The following is a 6000-nucleotide window of genomic DNA, read 5'->3' on the forward strand; positions in this document are numbered from 1 at the left end:
GGCTAGGATTCCACATTTTTTTTATTTATTTTTTTCAAAAACGCCAAGAAAAACGACAATTCTGCCACATGGCGTTTTTTTGGCCAAAAAACATTGTGGCCAGATGTTAGCTGTAAATCAATGAGAAATCGCAAATTTCTTATTCCACTTGGTGTTTTTTCACTTTGGCATTTCTTTTTTATCCTTTTAGCGTTTTTTCACTTTGTGGCAGTTTTTTCAGCTCTTTTGCATTTCCAAAAAACGCTGCCGGTAGCTCAAACCACCATTTTTAGTCAAAATCATGGCGATTTGCTCCAATAGAAGTCTATGGGAGTGAGAAAACGCCAAGAAAAAAAGATATGTGGATTTTAACTTTGGCATTTTTGCAGGCGATTTTTAATCTTTTTTGGACTTTAGCGATCCAAAAAAGTGATGGAGATACCTGTTTTGAATACATTTTCGTAGGTTACCATTAAAAAAAAAATTACAAAGATACAGTAGTGAAGGAAAAAATAGTATGTAATGAAATTGATATTTTTTTTCAAAAAAAATGTATTACTCTTTAACCAGGGATTAATTTATGTGTGCGGGGAAATAAAAATGTAGCCGACAATTATAAAAAAGTATTGTTTGTGTGTTTTTCACTTTTTTTCTTTATTTTTTACATTTCTCTTAGTTAATACTACTATTCCCAGCATGGAACACACTGTCTCTCTCTGCCTCATGCTGGGAGCTGTAGTATCTGCATTAATAGACAGATCACAGCGGGTGTCAGAAGTTACACTCACTGCGATCTGTCTATTAATGCAAATACTACAGCTCCCAGCATGGAGCAGCGTGTGCTCCATGTTGGGAGTAGTAGTGCCTGCCTAAGGACACATCACAGTGGATGTCACTACTGAAACCTGCTGTGATCGTCCTGTCTATAGCAGAGATGGAGCGACTGTATACATCGATGGCATCCCTTCTCTGCACTATTCTCCGGGCCGGCCACTCACTCATTCATATTTCTCACAGAGCTGTGATTAGCTGCAACCATCCGGCCAATCACAGTTCTGGGTGGGAAATATGAATGACATCACTGGCCGGAGTATAGTGCAGAGATGTGAGCGTTGTATACAGCGGCATCTCTGCTATATAATGGACGATCGCATCGGGTGTCAGGACTGAGACCTGGGGCGATCTGTCTATTACTACAGGTACTACTACTCCCAGCATGAAACAGTGTGTTCCATGCTGAGAGTAGTAGTACTACCTAAAAAATTTAAAAAGTAGAGAAAAAAAAGTGAAACACACACACTTTATTAAAAAATATAAAACATTTGTTATAAAATATATGCATTTCATTTAATAAAATGTTTTCCATCACTGCAGCATCCTGTTTTTTTTTTTTGGTACCCAACAAATTTGGTTACCAAAAAAAAAAAAAAAAAACGCCAAAAAGGTGACAAAAATGCAATTTCCACACAAATGAAAAAACGCCAGAAAAAACACCAGACACAGGACATTGCACTGGCGTTTTTTCAGGCGTTTTTTTAATCCCAAAAAACGCAACACAAAAAACCAAGTGGAATCCTAGCCTAAAAACTGCAGTGGCAGTGTTCCAAAAAAATTGACAGAAAAAAAAAACCTATATGGAAATATAGCCTCAACCTGCTATTTTCGTCAGTTTAAGTGATGACTTTATTAGTTTGTCATTCACTATCATGGTTCCCCTACCTTCTCAATCACTTACATGGCTATGCTCTCCCAAATCTCCAGAATGGATTTCCTCTCCTCTACTCCTAGCATAGCTTCTCCTCCCATTATTTAAAGTATGGGTAACAGGGTTCCTTCAAATAGTGTTTTTTCCCCACACCCGCTAGTGGCAGGCTTTACTGCACCTTATTGTGGGGGTTGAGCTCTGTTCTCATGTAGCATTATGTGTGCAGAACATATTTTGTTAGTGGATGTATTTAGTGCTAGGATGGAAAAGCTTTCTCAAGTCCTCTGTTTTCTTCCTGTCCTCTCGATGGCATTCCTAGCCTGCACTGCCTTTAGTTTCATGGGACATAGCAGTGCAGACAGTAGTCAAGTGACACATGTTTATTTATAGAGGGACCCAGAAAAGATTAATTAATAATTGCTTTTCTGGAAATTATTTACTGTGTTTTACATACTACGATCCTTGCTGACTACCAGTAAATGTAACTATTTTATTATTGACATACAAAAAAACATAAACTGCTCAAGTTCTCCCCATTTATAATTCTACATAACTTACCTTGACCATCTTGCCTGGGAGTCAGATAGAGAAGCAGTGAGCTGTATCTGTGTGGGGGAACAAATCCTTTTATATATGTGGACTGCTGATGTCTGCATGTGTGTCCACCTGACCTTTTATCTGTTCACTATAGAAAACGTATGGGTCTTTTGGGTGGTGCATGTGACTACTCTGCATTCATATCTATTGTGTGTATGTGCTTACTCTCAATTTTGTGTCAGTCAGATATGAACTGAAAACTGTTGGATACTAAGACATGTGAAGTCATGGATTTCTTCTTGATGATACAGCAAATGTCATATTTCTTCAACTTCCCTATGGAATAATTAGCACAGATCGGGTAGGTGTAGAATAAAATGTAGTGATAAGCAGCAGCGGCAATATTCTAATTTGCGATATTTTGCGAATATATATGGACAAATATTCGTCCTATGTTCTAAAAATTTGCATATTCGCTATGTTCATTCACTTTTTTTTCAATGCGAAAATCGTAATGAAATTCGTATAGTGCACATGTGCGATTATATCTTTCAACTTACTGGATTAGAGCCTAAAATACTTCCAAAAAAGCGCATATAACAGAAAATGCCAAGAGTGTTAAATATATAATTTATTAAATGGATGCTCCACTGGGAAAATTTTTTTTTTTTATCAACTGGTGCCAGAAAGTTAAACAGAATTGTAACTTCTATTTGAAAATCTTAACCCTTCCAGTACTTATCAGCTGCTGTATGTTTCAGAGGAATTTCTTTTCTTTTAAAATTTCCTTTCTGTCTGACCACAGTGCTCTCTGCTGACACCTCTGTCCATTTTAATAACTGTCTAGAGTAGGAACAAATCCCCATAGTAAACCTCTCCTTATCCGGACAGGTCCTGACATGGACCGAGGTGAAAAAAAACTTCCTCTGTAGTATACAGTAGCTCGTAAGTACTGAAAATTTTTAAATATTTTACAAATCTGTTTAACTTTCTGGCACCAGTTGATTTAAAAAAAAAAATGTTTTCCAGGGGAGTACCCCTTTAACCCCTTAAGGACACATGACGTACTGGAACGTCATGTGTCCACTCCCGATCTATAACGCGGGGCCACGGCGTGGCCCCGCGTCATAGCGGGTCGGGCCCGGCCTCTAACAACGGCCGGGACCCGTGGCTAATAGCGCGCGGCATTGATCGCTGTGCCGCGCGCTATTAACCCTTTAGACGCGGCGTTCAAAGTTGAACGCCGCGTCTAAAGTGAAACCGAAAGCATGCCGGCTAGCTCAGTGGGCTGTTCGGGATAGCCGCGGTGAAATCGCGGCATCCCGAACAGCTGACAGGACAGCGGGAGGGCCCCTACCTGCCTCCTCGCTGTCCGATCGCCGAATGACAGCTCAGTGCCTGAGATCCAGGCATGAGCAGTCATGCGGCAGAATCATCGATCACTGGTTTCTTATGAGAAACCAGTGATCAATGTAAAAGATCAGTGTGTGCAGTGTTATAGGTCCCTATGGGACCTATAACACTGCAAAAAAAAAGTGCAAAAAAAAAGTGAATAAACATCATTTAACCCCTTCCCTATTAAAAGTTTGAATCACCCCCCTTTTCCCATAAAAGAAAAAACACAGTGTAAATAAAAATAAAAATAAACATAAATGGTATCGCCGCGTGCGGAAATGTCCGAATTATAAAAATATATCGTTAATTAAACCGCACGGTCAATGGCGTGCGCGCAAAAAAATTCCAAAGTTCAAAATAGTGCATTTTTGGTCACTTTTTATATCATGAAAAAATGAATAAAAAGCGATCAATAAGTCCTATCAATGCAAAAATGGTACCGTTAAAAACTTCAGATCACGGCGCAAAAAATGAGCCCTCATACCACCCCATACACGGAAAAATAAAAAAGTTATAGGGGTCAGAAGATGACAATTTTAAACGTATTAATTTTCCTGCATGTAGTTATGATTTTTTCCAGAAGTCCGACAAAATCAAACCCATATAAGTAGGGTATCATTTTAATTGTATGGACCTACAGAATACATATCAGGTGTCATTTTTACCGAAAAATGTACTACGTAGAAACGGAAGCCCCCAAAAGTTACAAAACAGCGTTTTTTTTTAAATTTTGTCGCACAATGATTTTTTTTCCCGCTTCACCATAGATTTTTGGGCAAAATGACTGACGTCATTACAAAGTAGAATTGGTGGCGCAAAAAATAAGCCATCATATGGATTTTTAGGTGTAAATTTGAAAGAGTTATGATTTTTAAAAGCAAGGAGCAAAAAACGAAAATGCAAAAACGGAAAAACCTCCGGTCCTTAAGGGGTTAAAGATACAACATAACAACATAATGAATATAGTAAAAAAAAATAATAATATAGAACAAGAGCCACTGGGTATTAGTGGTTCATAATAATAAAACAAAGGCTGCAGATGGAAAGTACGAGGTCTGTCATTTATTTATTGAAGGAGGCACACTGCAAGTATCCACCATTGCCACGGTAGGCCCTCGTTGGTGTGATTGCAGCCATTCAGAATATTGAATAACAGTAAATGCCAGCAGTCATATGTGGCAAAATTCTTCTATAGTGAACACATAATCGTACTTTGGTAGCGCAACATTCTCAGGGTGCGATCGCCAAAAAAAGGAGTGAGGCAGTTCAGAGATATCTGGCTATTCCGCTGCAAATGTTAGGCTCCCCCCCGTAAGGGAGTATGGATGTATTGGTACTACTGAATTTACCACTCACTGGATATCTGGCCGCTGTCACTTGTATTTTCTCTGCTGATGATCGTAATCTCCCCTGCTTCGGTCAAGCGCTGTAACTGGGAGATGCTGATGGGGTGCCGAGGGAAGTCCTCGGGTGGGGGAACGAACAAATAAGGATGAGTTCAAAACGGTGGGTCCGGATTCCAAGAATAGCAGACTGTCAAGTCTGTTAGTCTATGCAATGATGTCCTGTGATCTCAAATATGTGTTTTTCAAATATGCATCAGATGCATTTAAAGCCAACCTGACCCTTCATCAGTGATGTTCATTTGGATTAGGGAGATGTGGGGCATATATATATATATATATATATATATATATATCAGATCCATAGTGGACTCCTGTATATGGGCAATTTTGGTGGCTCAGGGGAAAAGAAGGAATAGATTAGACAGAATTAAGGGAGGGAACAAAGCTAAAGGAATAAAAGTCCTGGTGTAGCACTTGGAAGGATATTGCAAGTGGCTATCCTGAAAGAAAATATTGAGGAGTGACAAGGAATAAGTGCACAATATATTATAAGATTTATCAGAAATGTTCACAATGTTAAATGAAATATGTAGAAGAATGTTAAAATCATAGAACGTGACACTGGTTGAAGAAATCACAAATCAGAAACATCTCAACCGAAAATGTGATATAGGTCCTCATATGGACATAATGATTCAATATTACTATATGTAAAGTACATTATAGGTATTTGTTACTAGGAATAAATCACAGACTTTGTATGGTGTATAGTGGTGATAAATAAATTATAAGTGTTTTGTGTTAAAAATAATAATGTTTCAAATCTAATAAAATATTAAATATATAAAAATATGTAAAAAATATATATATAAAAATATAGAAAAATCATGTTAAAAAAACAAAAATGTCTAGATCCGCGTTCAGACCAGAAGGTGCCAAAGTGCCAAAGTCATAGATCTTCTTGCTCTCTTCTTGTGACATCTTGTGGATATGGTCTCCTCCTCTCCAATCCTTTTTGATCAATTTCAGGGCTGCAAA

This window comes from Hyla sarda, chromosome 8 (genome assembly GCF_029499605.1).
Source record: "Hyla sarda isolate aHylSar1 chromosome 8, aHylSar1.hap1, whole genome shotgun sequence".
NCBI classification, from domain to species: domain Eukaryota; kingdom Metazoa; phylum Chordata; class Amphibia; order Anura; family Hylidae; genus Hyla; species Hyla sarda.